The sequence below is a fragment of the Manduca sexta genome, chromosome 13 (genome assembly GCF_014839805.1).
Source record: "Manduca sexta isolate Smith_Timp_Sample1 chromosome 13, JHU_Msex_v1.0, whole genome shotgun sequence".
NCBI lineage: Eukaryota > Metazoa > Arthropoda > Insecta > Lepidoptera > Sphingidae > Manduca > Manduca sexta.
In genome coordinates this window covers 7600011-7615047 of record NC_051127.1, presented here as the reverse complement: position 1 = coordinate 7615047, position 15037 = coordinate 7600011, and the positions used below count along the sequence as shown (strand labels likewise).

Genomic DNA, 15037 nt, shown 5'->3' with positions numbered 1-15037 from the left:
TATTGGTCATAGCGTGATGATATATAGCCTATAGCACTCCGGGATCAAAGGGCTATCCAACACAAAAAAAAAATTATTCAGTTCAAACCGGTAGTTTCTGAGATTAGCCATTACTGCTCCGCTCCTATTGGCCATAGCGTGATGATATATAGCCTATAGCGCTCCACAAATAAAGGGCTATCCAACACAAAACGAATTTTTCAGTTCAAACTGGTAGTTCCTGAGATTAGCCATTACTGCTCGGCTCCTATTGGTCATAGCGTGATGATATATAACTTTGAGCACTCCACAAACAAAGGACTATTCAACACAAAAACAATTTTTCAGTTTGGACCGGTAGTTCCTGAGATTAGCCATTACTGCTCCGCTCCTATTGGGTATAGCGTGATGATATATAGCCTATAGTACTCCACGAACAAAGGGCTATCCAACGCAAAAAGAATTTTTCAGTTTGGACCGGTAGTTCCTGAGATTAGCCATTACTGCTCCGCTCCTATTGGATATAGCGTGATGATATATAGCCTATAGCACTCCACGAACATAGGGCTATCCAACGCAAAAAGAATTTTTCAGTTTGGACCGGTAGTTCCTGAGATTAGCGCGTTCAAACAAACAAACAAACAAACAAATTCTTCAGCTTTATATAATAGTATAGATAGAAGTATAGATTTGGACGTTTGTTAAAAATTAACTCAGAGATAGCTCAACAAATTTGCATGAAATTTGATACACACCTCGACCCTGTTCTGGCTTAAAACATAGGCTACTTTTTCCTGGTAACTTGCTCTCGTTGGAAATAATAACTACTATCTCTTGATTTTTTTATTATATAGATGGCGCTGTTGTCGTATAAATCGCGCTACGTTCGGCCCAGTGACGTGAAAACTTTTGTAGCGAGGAAGCTTTAAGCGCGGGCAAAGCCGCGAGCAACACCTAGTATAACACAATACCACCATTATGATGTTAAAAACTGGAAACCCCTAAATTATCGGCAAAATGACCCAATTTTATAATTTTTATTTCAGTTAACGCAGAAAATAACTTTACGATGTACAGATTGCAAACCTTTAAATATAAAATGCTCGTCCGTCGTACTTTATGGTTCAAGATGACTCTTAAATAGTATGGTATTTTCTCGAACTATTATTAAAAAAACTCCCCACTGGTACAGCGTCGGACAGTTCGCGTGCCCCAACCTGCTTATCAGGGTAATTGTGCTGCTCTCCTTTGTATTAATATCCCACTGAATAACGGATACATGCAGAGTATGTTAAAATTACATTAACGTCTTAGGTATCCAGTTTTTACAAGCACCCGTGGTAATGTTTTTAATAATCACATGGTAACTCTCGTACGCTATGTCAAAAATACAAAAATAAATTACGTACATACCTATTTAAAACCTAACCTTTTTTAATATCTTTTCTTAAAAAAAAAAAATTGTTTTTGTTTTCGTAAGATCCCATAAATACTTTATTATTATAATAAATCTAAAATAACTATTTATATAAATTATAATATATTTAAGATACTATGCATTATTTCATATACTTATTGTTAAACTAAATTAAATGTTTAACTCAAAAATATATTAACATTATGCCTCCTGTGAGGATTGAACTCACGACCCCTGGTTTACGAGACCAGTGCTCTACCACTGAGCTAAAGAGGCGTTGTGACGGGTAGCTCTTGCCGGCCACCCCTATCCAGACAATAGATGAGATGTTCTATTATATACTTAATTGTAGGACAACTATAATTAATTAAAGTTAGAATTAAATACCAGACCGGCAAAGTCTCGCCGATATATTACATGACCAACATGTGAGTAGACACTAGACATACCTACTGAATAAAAAATAACATCGATGGCACCCGTGCGTAATAAATCAAAAACTTTACATGGAAGCCCCTTCTCTGAAAATTATTCTATTGATAATTATTTCAAACATTTTTCAACATACATATAAAAAAATAATCAGTTATTGTTTTTTTTTATATATTCATTAAAACGGGTCTCCTGCAATATACTTTTTGATTTACGATCTAATAATACATGCGAGCCATATTTTGATGATCATGAGCATCCTCTACTGAGAGGATTAAGTGTTAGTAGACTTGATATAAATAAGAAATCCTTATTGAAAACTTTTGAATAAATGTATAGCTCACGATACTTCCGTTCGCCTTTACAGCAAGTAAACTTACGCACCTATCTACTATTTATCCAAAAATTATATGGATCTTATAAACCTTTTCGGTGGTTGATTTTACCCCCGCTAGGCTATCGTAGTCTGTACTTACTGAAAGTACAAAGTACATTTACGCTTATCGCACGCTTGAAGCAATCTATCTGCGACCAAAAAAGGTCGAGATAATGAGTTTCGTTGCACCTCTGACCTTGTTCGCAAATTAACTTACAGTTTGTGGAGCACGACACTAACCTTTAAACTTTACATGAAACATATTGGAATTTGAAAATAAATACAAAACCTGCGATTACTCACTCTATAGCATAGGTACTTCAAATCTTACTTCTTGTAAATGCGAAAGTTTGTGAATGTAAAGGTTTGGATGAAGTTCGGAAATCAAAATATGTACATTTCTACATACTTAAGAAAGTAACACGTAAATTTAGTATAATGAGATCCCTGAAACACAAATGTAGTTACCCGAGCCACGATAACTCGTATGTTTATCAGTCCATCTGTCCTAAAAGGTAAATTACCGAATAAAATCCTACATTTATTGAGCATTTGAAGCCATCGGTTTAACGAGCTACAATCAGGTACATCTGCAATTAGAAAAGAAATTATAGTTGGTCAATAAAAATGCCATGAGTGGTGAACGGGCGCGTGGGCGTGGGCGCTCGCCTCTCAAATTATATTGCATTTGTTCAATAAATTAGGGCAGTGCGGTGCGCAAACGCACGCTCGATAAGACGACAGGGATTTAACTTTCGATTTATCAGGGTCCTAGGTAGGTCTCTCTCATACTAGAGTCTTTATTGGTTACTATTGCCAGAATATGTAAAGTAAAGTATATATAAAGTAAAATCTGTTCTTGAATTTCGATGCACGCAGTAATTCCTGAAAATATAGATAATATGATTCTGAAAAATGTATGAATCTAAGATTCCACGTAATTCTGCTTAAGAATATGAGTTTAATGTCGCGCGGGACCTATGTGTAATCTAAATTAATTTTCAACATCCGAAAACTATGACTCGGCAAATAATTACTATACGATATCTGCTTGAAACTCGTTATAAAGAAACTTCGTAGTAAGGAGACCACGTTGCCCGAGGCGGCGCTCGCGCCTCTGTTTTTCTTATGTAAATGCATAGTATCTCCACTAAAAGTTTCAATTACACGCGACATCCTTAATTAGCCCCCACGGACCCCTCCATCACGGTAATGAGGTCCATGCGCATTTCTAATTACCCTAATCACTATTAATATGTTTAAATCATCGGCTACTGGGTGTTCCCACTATAGTATTATGTGACGTTCGGATGGGAAATCAATGAGTCTATTAGGCCCACGATGGGATTAAAGGTCTCTTTGTAATTGGAATGGCTTTGTAACGGCGTACATATTAATTTCTAATGGTAGTCGATACATTCACATATGATAATTAACTTTTGTTCCTGGCCCCGTATATCGTTTACTTCTTGACGGATGCATACAGTCTTATAATATGTATAATATGTAAATGTCAAATTTTAAGTAAGTATACAAACTGTATAGTAATCTTAGGTTTAGTAATTTTTCAGTATTATTTTCACAGGATATACCATAGTGATACGTTTTCATTAACCTGAATTTAAATATAAAACAAACAATTACCTTCAAAGAGGTACACAATATTACGTAAAAACGAAATATTATGTTGTTTAAAAAAAATGCTTCAATAACTTTATGTAACATTTTACCTTTTTATTTATTTGTTGATTTTTGTTTTGTTTATTAAATTTGCACACAAGCAAATCAACTTAAATAAAATATAAGAATCAAAAGAGTACAAAATATGACGATCTTATCGTTCGAGGCAACATCTTTTAGACAACTATAGGATGAATATAAAATAAGGAGAAAGAGAAGACTGTCTAGTGAAAAGAATAATAATTTGGGTTATTAAAAAGATTATAACCAATAATAAATACATAAATAAACGCATAATATACATCCATAAAATATACACATATGATATTTATATACATTCATAAACAACCAAAAGTATGCCTAAAATTAAACATGGTAATCTGTATTACGTCTGCACTTACTCGGTATAATAATAAACAATTTTACATAAATGCCTCTTATATTTTTATCTAACGAACTATAAAAAATATTGAAATGAACAAGACCGCCATAATTTTAATTATAATTCCGTTTCTTCGGTTTTATCGCACAGATAACATATCACGATTCAACGTAATCAAAACGTTAATATAACCTTCTCTTATCTGTAATCAATATTGAAATTACTGTTTTCTTAATTTTATTTTTGTATTGACATTATTATTGTTATTAAAGAAATTAAGTTTATAAGTAATCAGCGGCCCAGTTAAATTATTTCGTTCTGCCTTGTCCTTGCAAAACAAAATAAATCAATAATTAAAAAAATATATAGGATTTTTTTTTAAAAGGAGACACAGTTATAAGAATAAAGGGGCAATAACCAGTTGAAAGCAAAGGAATAAAGAATGGAAAAGGTTTTACAAAAATGAACAATGTTGACAAAAATACGTCGGTACAATTCTGTCATCGTTTCGTGGAACGTCACGGCTGCAAAACACAATAATATAATATAATAATGATATCCGTCCTGCATTATACACTGTCCCACTGCTGGGCACAGGGCTCCTCTACTACTGAGACAAATTAGGCCTTAGTCCACCACGCTGGCCTAGTAGGGATTGGTAGCCTTCACACACCATCAAAATTCCTATAGAAAATTTCTTATGTACGCACGTTACATAACGATGTTTCCCTTAACCATTAAAGCAAGCAATAATTCACAAAGCATATTACAAAAGTCAGAGGTAAGAAGTACGATAAAATGCTCTTGGGTTTGCAACCTGCGGACATTCGTCTTGCTGCACTCCTAACTTGGCTATCACCGCTTATTTATCATTAAAACGATAATATTGTTAATCTATATACTATTATATAAAGCTGAAGAGTTTGTTTGTTTGTTTGTTTGTTTGTTTGAACGCGCTAATCTCAGGAACTACCGGTCAAAACTGAAAAATTCTTTTTGCGTTGGATAGCCCTTTGTTCGTGGAGTGCTATAGGCTATATATCATCACGCTATACCCAATAGGAGCGGGGCAGTAATGGCTAATCTCAGGAACTACTGGTCCAAACTGAAAAATTCTTTTGCGTTGGATAGCCCTTTTATTCGTGGAGTGCTATAGGCTATATATCATCACGCTATACCCAATAGGAGCGGGGCAGTAATGGCTAATCTCAGGAACTACCGGTCCAAACTGAAAAATTCTTTTTGCGTTGGATAGCCCTTTGTTCGTGGAGTGCTATAGGCTATATATCATCACGCTATACCCAATAGGAGCGGGGCAGTAATGGCTAATCTCAGGAACTACCGGTCCAAACTGAAAAATCTTTTGCGTTGGATAGCCCTTTATTCGTGGAGTGCTATAGGCTATATATCATCATGCTATGACCAATAGGAGCGGAGCAGTAATGAAACATGTTGCAAAATCGGGGAAAATTATGAGTTTTGAGAGCTTCCGTTGCCTGCGCTGCGTAAACGGTTAAAGTTATGCAACAATGATGTATGACGGGATTGTTTCACTTAAAAGTTCTAAATAATATAACAAAGTCCCCGCTGCATCTGTCTGCCTTAACGTGTTAAACTCAAAAACTACCTAACGTATTAAGATGAAATTTGGTATGGAGACAGTTTGAGACCCTGGGAAGAACATAGGCTCCCGGAAAACGACTATTTTTATAACGGAAAACTTTAGCCTGAAAAACTTTATAACGCGGGCGGAGCCGCGAGCAAAAGCTAGTTTTATATATTATCAAAACCTTTAGTTACATTATTATCAGCCCTATATTTTGTTGCTGGATAGAGTAATTTTACCATAGACGTAGATGTACTCTACTGGGTGATGAGAAGTGTAGACATCCTCCGGTTTACTTAACTCAAGTAATAAACTTTATTTTTCATTTTATTAAAATGCTTTTAACGCATGATCATCAAGTACACCTTATGATTTACTTACGTAATAATGATTGGATCGTAAGTTGCGCATTATTTTAAAACGAGTACTATTGTGAATAAACATAACCGATGCTTCTTCCGACCGTCATTTAAAGACTGTTTAAAAACAACTAGTGCTTAAGAAGTAAACGCAACAAAAGAATTATGGACACGAACAGCTAACACACCGTTCACGCTTAATGACTTCTCGGAAACGAACTCGGATGAAAGTCTGCCAACACGCTGCACCGCGGACTAACCGCCAGATCGTATTGTATCTCGTTTACGACCCACGAATCCGAATGTCGCTCGATAAATTCAAATATCGATTTGTAAAGTGGCGAAATAAAATCGTCCGGGCCCATTTGACCGGCCACTTGTGGCCGTTAAGGCGATAAACTGCGGAGATAGGGTTAGGGCGGGTGTTTTCGACCCGCGCCGTGGCAGTACATGACACCACTTAGGCGTTACAAACTGGGGCCGGTCCTAATTAACCCGCGACCGTCTCCTGTGGCCTGTCGCGTCGCGCGCTTCTTACAGAATCCGCGGTAACGGGTTGTATTAGCGCTAAGTTTACTAGGCCGAACGGTTTTGCTAAAGTATAATGTTTTTATTGTAGCGAACGTGTGTTTGCTCTATAAATATCCTTGTATAGTTTGTTTATTGGTTAGTTGGGTTCTGCACGACAAATAAAATAGTGATTTAATTTAAACAATTTCCTATTATGTGTAATCCTAGAATGTGAAGAAGCATGTTAGCAGAGCCCACAATTCATTCATTTTGTGATTAATTAACGATCATTATTTTACTTGCTTCGGTACGTCTATTTATCGGACTCAAGTATAGTTTTCAATACCACAAAATAAAAAAATATCACCCAAATAAGTTGTTTATTTTATTACACGTTATATTTAAAGCGCTGATCCCAGCGTGAGTTTTATATGTTTGGCTACCTATCAAATACCAAATACATAAAAAATATTTACATCTGTAATTTGTAACTGATATCAATTTATTTGTTTTTTTCCACATTATTATCGTAAAGTGGTCTTTAGAATTCATAAAATACTTTTATTAATGAAGTCTACACTGTGCCGGAGTGACATAGAGCTAGTATCTTGTATTTCGATTAGAGTATTTAACGCGGTTGGATCTGCGTGCTTAAGTTAGTAGATCAAAACACCTTCGCTCTACATATTAAGTTTAGGTAAGTCTGAGCTCGCGCCTCGCACTTAAAACCTACGTTACCTTAGTTACGACTACGACTACACGGTTTGCGTCTATAGCTAGAAATAGAAATCTAAAATACCCAATTTAAATAAACATTCTAACAAATTGTAGCATAATAAATAAGCAGACGCATTAACCCTACACGCAGTAATGAGCGTGGTCGGGGCGGCGCATGTCCGTCGCTCGCTCGGTACAACCGGCCCCTTAACCCGCAACACGCCGGTCTAATTAACCACTACTGCTCCCTGTACGCGGAAGTCGCATCGGGCTGATAGGGTTGATAGGATTTGATTTGACTGGATTGATTTAATTCGTAGAAGAGATCGCTGATAGTAAACGAACTCAACTCTTACTAAGTGTTAGAGCCGCGCTGAAGACATATTTAAACATTATTTTTAAAGGAGGTCCGAACTCCCCTATTCGTTCTGCCATACCTATTCTTTTCTTTTAAAGTGGGAGAGAGAAATCTCTCTCTCTCTCAGAGAATCCTTATTTCTATTGGTATTCTGGGTATTTATGGGCTGTAGGGACCACGAATGAATCATCAGGTAACCTCGTTAGCAGATTATGCGATAAAGAAAACCTACAGCGTAAATATATCTCCTTGACTAGGATAGAAACTAGGAAATAATCACTATCTCACAAAAACCATAAAAGTGACTAGTTGCTGTTGCCTTTCGTATCATCAATAGTGATGGAGATTTTTGGGATGATCTCACATCTATACCTTGAGTCCTATTTATCCTGCAGTCTACCTTTAATTACACACTTTAAAATTCATTCTAATAGTTTCTAAACTAACTAAAGTAAGTGATAAATCAGTCTTCTTAATAATAAATAAAATGCTAACTAACATCTAGTGACAAAACTATTTTGTAATGATTTATCTGCACTCGTAGGATTAAGCTGTCCATTTCTCAACGCGCTGCCAATTAGAGGGACAGCAGGAACATTAAAACAAGTAGCTGCGACAGATATTTATGGACGACTCCGAGCATTAGCGCAGGATATTGTCTATTTGTTGTTGAATGGCCATGATAATTTATGATTACCCTTATGGTACTCAGAAAATATTATGTTTAATGATGAAGACATTTTTAAAGTAGTTTGCACCATGTGCTTTTTTATTCACCTGGATGAGACGAGCATGCAGCTCGCCTGCAGAGACTCTTACCTACAAATAGAAGATATAGACATCATGTAAAATTATAGCATTAAGCAACTGGATGGCACTGCACTGCGCTCGTCAACCTGTCTTTCTGTTCTTATTATACATTTATGTGTCGAAAATCATTTATTCAGAAGTTGTGAAACAAGCACTGGTGATTGATGAAGGAACTAGACAAAGCGGATACAGATACTCTCTTACACAATACCTAGTCTTGCCATAAATATTGTAATAAAGAAAAAAGAAAATTGTTAACTGCAAATAACATTTATTACTTTTACAGTGTGTCAGTTTAATACATAAATATAAAACAATTAAAAATATAAAAAGCTTATTCGAAGTGGTCTCCATTGGCTGCAATACAGTCCTTTAAACGATGAGGCCAGTTATCAATAGAAGCACGCACTCTTTCCATGGGAAAATTCTTCACTGCCAATCGTATAGATTGTTTTAGGGACTCCAAATTATCATGGCGTTTAGAGCAAGCTGTACTCTCTAAAACTGACCACAAATCATAATCCAGCGGATTAAGATCGGGACTAGACGACGGCCAGTCTTCAGCTCTGATGAAGTCCGAAACGTTCGATTCCAACCAAGACTGCGTGGACCGAGCTTTATGACCCGGCGCCGAGTCTTGCTGGAAGGACCATACTTGGTTATTGAACATGGTGATGTTAAGGGGCTTAACTACCTTCTCAAGAATGGTATCTTGATACACTTGTGCCGATGTTTTGATACCTTTTTCACAAAAATATGGCTCAGTCACTCCTTCATAGCTAACACCCCACCAAACCATCACTGAAGTCGGATAATGTCCACGTTGCACTCTGTCGACTAATTGGGAAGCTTCCTTAGAGCTTTGAGCATAAATACGGTCATTTTGTTTGTTAAAATGTTGCTCAATTGTAAAAATTTTCTCATCCGTAAACAAAATTTTTCTGTGACCTCCCTTTGCGTACCGCTTCAGTAGTTGTTTCGATTTTACCACCCTATTCTTCTTTAAATTATCAGTTAAGAAATGGCCAGTGCGTCTCTTATAGGCTGCAAGTCCTAAGTCATCTTTTAAAATACGCGACATGGTTCTAGGTGCTATCTTCATTTCCCGAGATAAAATCTTTTGCTTTCGGACAGGATTTCTTCGAATTCTTTCCCTTACTGCTTTGACCACCTTTTTCGTACGAACACTACGTGGACGGCCAGATCTTTTCTGTCACAAACAGAGGAGGTCTCATTGTACCTATTAATAGCCCGGTACACAAACATTTTACTAATACCAAGTGTATGGAGAGTTTTAAAAATTGCATTTGGCTCCATACCTACTTTGTGTAATGCTATCACAGCGATTCGGTTCTCTTTATCACCCCACACCATTTTAATATCGCAAAATATTTTACAATGTATTGGCGCCAAAATGAGAAAACACAATGAACAATCGTATAAAAATGACAGATTCGAAATTCAAATGTAATATTTTTTTATAATTAAGTGTAACAGTATTTATGGCCAGACTAAGTATATCGATGTATGCAACCAACTAGCTAGAGAAGGTATTTCTCTCTAACATTTAGTAATTGTTTTGAGAATTTCGGCATCTTAGTAGGTAATATTATTTTAAAGTTTAAGTTTTGGATGTTTATAAGAAGTAAACTACAAAAGCATTAAACGAATTAATACGCAATGTAGTACACAGATATGCCAATAATGTAATTTTATTCCAGAAGTACTTTCAGGCGGGCGCAATACCGGAGCAAGAGCTACTTAGTTAATATAGCATTGTTACTTGTTGCCATCATTTGTTCAATAAAATGAGTTCATCGTGAAAGAAGCAGACGACAGTGCTAGCCGTGCCCCGGTGCAGTGCGTGCATGCCACCACTCCCGGGTCACGAGCTTCGTTAGAGCTGGTGTATTTGACTTTTTGATTTCCCGGACGCTGCCCGACGCGCTAGGGTCTCAACACAACCACTCTAATTGGGATAGCCTCACGAAACTATTGACGAATTCCGGCAGGTCTCATTGGTAGTGTATTCCTAATCATATTTTGTAAAAAAAAATGTGTGTTAGTTCGAAGGATATTGTACATAGCGTACTAATTAATTGCACATTAATCATTATGAGATTTAACATCAGTCTTTGTCTTTAATAAAAGGAACCAAAAGAAAATACTTGCAGCAAGACTCTATTAAGTAAAGAACTTAACAATCGGTTCTACAGTTCAAGATTCCTTTTCAAACAAACCTACAAACTTACCTAGTTTATCCTACTTTAAAAGGTGGCATAATTTGCTTCATGTAGAGTTTGGAATAACATTTCCGAAAACTTTTCAAAGCGTGCCTTCTTATTGAGCTCAAGGTGGCTCCCAAATCGATTATGATCTATATTCTGTAACAAAGGTAACCTTGGTAATACGTTCCATACCATTTATCTGGTAATTATGTGAACATAATAAATATATATTTATTGCTTATATTACCTCCTACGTAATAATAAATGGTGCTTTATAACGATAGGTATTTAAGTAACGCATATATTCCGAATTAATGGACCTCCGTTATCAATTTTCTATCTCAGACAACTTAAAGTAGAACTTAATGTTGTCTACCTGATGTTGAATGTGTAATACCTACCATCCGTAACACATTTGATAACACAAGATGACAATGCTAAGTATCATCCAGTGGCACCGAGGTAATTAATTTTTTGAGGTGGTGTGGCCTATTTTGGGCCGTTTGCTGTTATTCATCTTTGGATTGTATCGGAAATTATTCTACAGCACGAAGTCAAACAGGCTACAATACAGTTTACTACATAAGTTATTTCAAAATCCTTATTTGTCCAGTCCAGTTGTTTCTTGTATTGCGAAAGGAATTTTTACTAACATGCAATCCTATACCATTAGACACGGCTCCTGCATATTTACCGTAAGTTACAAGCCAGATTCCAATATCCATTGGCCCCGTTGTCTCTCTACCGAGGCGACACGAGGCGACAACACCGTGGAGTAATGAGCCCGGCGACAAAGCGACAATGTACCGATGTGCCGATACGCCACGCCGTGCCGCTAAGTTCCAAGCGACACGCGAGCCTATAACGCCTTGTGTCGGAAATACAACTGTATTTGATATGGATGGATCGTGCAATATTTCTAAATTATGATTTGTTAATATTTATAGCTCTGTTTTAAATTGTTATACCTATTTTAGGCTTAAATTCCAGGTTATAAGGCCAATATACCTATGTTGAATTAAGTTGTATTTGAACCATCGTGTACATGCGGTATGTTTTATTAAATAATATTTATTAAAAGTATAAATGGTGTATAAAGATACGGTTATTACAATTTTTACGTGATAATAACGCAGAAACCATTCCCAATATAATTGAAGCGGGAAACAAAACAACCCATTCACAAACAGCAATAAATTACTGCATACATAAAAATTCTCGAATGAACCGTCTATTACACGAATAATACAGTAGTCATCATTCAAATTGCCCAATTCGACACGATTAGCCGCGGCCATCGATAATCTAACGGTAGCGATAAATATATACAAACCGTCTATTCCGCAAGAGAGGTAATTGATCCGATTTCACGCCGCGACGCACGCTTACACAACACAATCGAACTAATGAATAAAAAATAGCGAAGGGGTCCAATTATAAGGGAATGATATAGACCTTATTTCTTTAAAATACAGTTTAATCCCATTATTGTCGGATCCACTTGTGCAGCTGACGCGATAAAAAAGCCGCCCCTCGCCGTTTCGCCCTCAAATGCGCAGTTTGGCTGAACGCTCACGCTGTCTTTGCAATAGTTGCAACAAGTGGGCAGTATGTCCGCATTGTTTGTTCGGAATATCGCGTGCGTAGCAGATGGTGTTATGTTTTTAGAATAATAATCGTTTAAATGCGAGTGCACATGTTACAGAATCAAAGTTTATTCTAATGCCAAATGGCGGATAAAACACAATCACGCCATATTTCTAAATGTGGTGATAATTTCTCACTATTTAAAGCTATTGTTGCGCTGAGTGAATCACTTACGACCATGAATTGTTCATATGTCAAGTTTTACCAGAAATAACCATCTTATATTACATAGATTTCGTATGAAATGTAAAGGTAGACATTACGTATGGTAATAAAAATAAATATTTTTTCTCGCCTTGCCTCAAGTTAAACTTATTACAAGAAAATCTCGCACATCAGATAAGAAAATAATGCCCACATAAAAATCTGGAAGTCACACGCAAATGAAAGCAATAAACATATAAAATAATCCAGGTAATATTCATATTCACATATTTAAAGTAGTACCTACATAGAATGTTCGCGATAGAAAAAAGAATTATTTATTCTTCTTTGAATGTAGTAGGCATAATGCTTTGTACTTCTTACAAAAACTTCGTTAATTGATAAATAATTAAATCAATTAAGAAAGAAAACGTTTCGCTTATAATCTGAGAATACAAGCTCTTTCCTTTTCATTGTATAAAGGATTTCGAAACCATTGCGTTGCAATTGTATTTAATTGAGCCGTGGTAAGTACGGCGCAGTCTGAACCTGTGACCCCACGAGGCTCCCGTGCTAAGTTACACTCATTAACCCAGACTATTTAAATTAAATGCTTAATTGTGTTTATTGATTTTTAAGATATAAAATAACGAGGGAAGCGAGAAAATAAGCGAGAGATTTTTTTATTTGCTCAAACGTTCGTTGACGTATCGGGCTAATACTACACGTTGGATTTAAAATTTTATAACTCTAAAACTTCATTCAGTGTACCATTTAGGGTTAGTTGAGGAGAGACAGCCACACACTCCACAAGTGTTTTGTATTACGGGGAAACCTATCGGGAAGGTTGATTGGCTAAGATAGATCTGAGACCAGAGAGACAAAGTTTTAGGCGCAGCTTGTTTAATATAAACAAATGGAAATTACAAAACGGTCTGACACATCTATATCTATAATATAAAAATGAATCGCTAAATGTGTTGGTAAGCGCATAACTCAAGAACGCCTGGACCAATTTGGCCAATTCTTTTTTTTTAATATTCGTCGAAGCTCAAGGATGGTTTTTACGGCGAGAAAATATCAATTAATTGTCGGAAAACCCCTAAAAACAGTCCTTTTCTTTATCGCATACAAACGTTTTCTAACTAATACGTAGAGTAAATTTGAGCTTTATTGCTATTATATAAAGTTCACTGTTGTTTAAGCAATGTAGGTGTGTTCCTAACATCAAGGTGTACGTTGGAGCACAGAATATAATAATGTAACGTCGCGTTCTGAAACTCAATAAAAGTGATATCGCGAACCCGACTATATTGAACAGTCACAAAATTTAATATATCATTAGTTATTTGGTTGGCTTCGCGATATTATTTCTTTTGTTTTACTTTAAAATGTATGTTTTCCCGTCATTACATCAGACAAACACAACCGTTACCAAAAGTCGTAATCTTCAATTCAATTTGTCAAATTAACAAGTCCCAGGGGCAATCATTAAGTGTTTGTGGTATTAATCTGGAAAACCCATGTTTCTCCCATGGTCAATTGTATGTTGCCTGTTCCCGTGTTGGAAAACCATCAGATTTATTTGTCTATGCGCCAGGGAATCAAACAAAAAATATTGTAGATCATAAAGCACTACATTGAAAATAAAACTGTTTTTTTTTTAATAATTATGATGATTACCAATAAAGAGATTACTTACTTTTAAATGCTTAAGTATATCTGTTTTATTTAATAATTATTTTTTATTCACAACGCCCTATCACCAGGTTGAAGGTTCTGTTCAGGAGAATTTTTGCCCCGACAATAAAATAGATAGAAACCAGAGACCAATAAACTAGAATAGGAACAAAAAACTGTCATATTACAAATCTTTTTGACAGGACGAAGTCTGTCGGGTCCGCTAGTCTATATATATAAAAATGAATTGCTGTTCGTTAGTCTCGCTAAAACTCGAGAACGGCTGAACGGATTTATCTTATCTTGGTCTTGAATTATTCGTGGAGGTCTAGGGAAGATTTAAAAGGTGAGAAAAATTCGAATAATTGCCGGGAAAATCCTCAAAACAGCATTTTTCTATTTCCCATACAAACGTTTTCTAACTAATACGTAGAGTCAATTTGAGCTTTATTGCTATTGTATAAAGTTCACTGTTGTCTAAGCAATGTAGGTGTGTTCCTAACATCAAAGCAGTGTGCGTTGGAGCACAGAATATAATAATGTAATGTCGCGTTCTGAAACTCAACAAAAGTGATCTCGCGGACCCGACTAAATTGAACAGTCACAAAATTTAATATATCATTAGTTATTTGGTTGGCTTCACGATATTATTTCTTTTGTTTTACTTTAAAATGCATGTTTTCGTTATGGACAATTTTTGAGCTACTTTTGC

The 15037-nt window shown here is 36.0% G+C and overlaps 1 non-coding gene across 1 annotated transcript; it reads right to left on the bottom strand.

The window, feature by feature from the left end:
• Positions 1-1600: 1600 nt before the first annotated feature.
• Trnat-cgu lies at positions 1601-1672 on the bottom strand. Its single transcript has one exon. It is a non-coding gene; the product is annotated as a tRNA-Thr (tRNA).
• Between the last annotated feature and the right edge of the window lie 13365 nt (positions 1673-15037).